Below are 1050 nucleotides of genomic sequence, written 5' to 3'. Positions count from 1 at the left end.
CTGGCGCCGGGGGGGGGGCGGGGTGGGCCCGGGCGAAGTCCCCTGGCCCGGCCTGGCCCGGCTTGGCTCGGCCCGGCCCTGCTACAGCTCCTGGGGCTGGACGACGCCGGGAACAGGCAGAGGTCACGCGCGCGCAGGGGGTGCGGGTGCGGGGCTGTGCGCACAGGTGCGTGTGTTTGCGTGTATGGCATATGTGCCTCACGTATGCAGTATATGTGTGCGTGTATCTGTGAGTGCGTGCAGGAGGTGCCTGCATGTGTATACAGTTGGTGTGCACCAGTGTGTGCATATATGAGTACAGTGCATGTGCCTCTGAGTGTGCATGGTGCAGCATGTTCATGCACGTGCGTGTATGTGCATGCAGGGGGTGTATGCAGGAATGTGAGTGCATGCATGTGTGTGTGCGGTGTGTGCAGTGCAGTGTGTGTGTACATGTGCAGGAGTGCATGTGTGTGTGCAGTGGGTGCATGCATGCATGTGCATATATGGACAGTTGGTGTGCATATGAGTGTGTGGGAGTGCACTTGTGTGTACATTTGTGTACGCACAGTGGGCGTTTGCCTGTGTGAGAGTGCGTGTGCACAGGTGTGGTGTGTTCATGTGTGTATGCATATGTCTGCTGTGAGCGTGTATGCATGTGCGCATATTCGTACTGTGCGTGCATGAGTGTGTGCATGTCTGTGCACGAGTGCAGTGATTTTGTGTGCGAGTGCATGCATACACACAAGTGCATCTACAATGCGTGCATGTGTGTATGTTCATGTAGTGTGTGTGTTCACATGTGTGTAGCACACTTCGCCTCACTGTATTATAGGCCCGCAGGTGACAGGATGGTAGTCTCTTTCTTTAACAATGACTGTGCATACGGCCTGAAAATTTTCTGCAAATGGGACCTGGGGGTGCTTAATGTTAAATTAGGAGCTCTTTTCCCACCATGCTTTTGCATACTCAGTAGTTCGCTGCGGGTGTTCGATCGGCAGCCTGTGGACCACTTGCAGGGTGTCACAGGCCATGTTATGGCCCACAGACTGCATGTGGCTCGCAGGCCCC

The 1050-nt window shown here is 55.3% G+C and overlaps 1 protein-coding gene across 3 annotated transcripts in view; it reads left to right on the top strand.

Moving 5' to 3' along the window:
- The first annotated feature begins 23 nt into the window (after positions 1 to 23).
- The window catches only part of BTBD9 (BTB domain containing 9), a 289544-nt gene continuing 288517 nt past the window's right edge, over positions 24 to 1050 (top strand). For 2 of the 3 annotated variants that reach the window (XM_025197813.1, XM_025197814.1), the window contains exon 1: positions 24 to 166. The gene's annotated coding sequence lies outside the window, so the exon portion shown is untranslated. The remainder of the gene's footprint in view (positions 167 to 1050) is intronic. The other variant, XM_025197815.1, reaches the window with a different exon arrangement.

Source organism: Alligator sinensis, unplaced genomic scaffold, assembly GCF_000455745.1.
Source record: "Alligator sinensis unplaced genomic scaffold, ASM45574v1 scaffold198_1, whole genome shotgun sequence".
Taxonomy (NCBI): Eukaryota; Metazoa; Chordata; order Crocodylia; family Alligatoridae; genus Alligator; species Alligator sinensis.
This window is presented reverse-complemented; position numbering and strand designations above follow the sequence as displayed.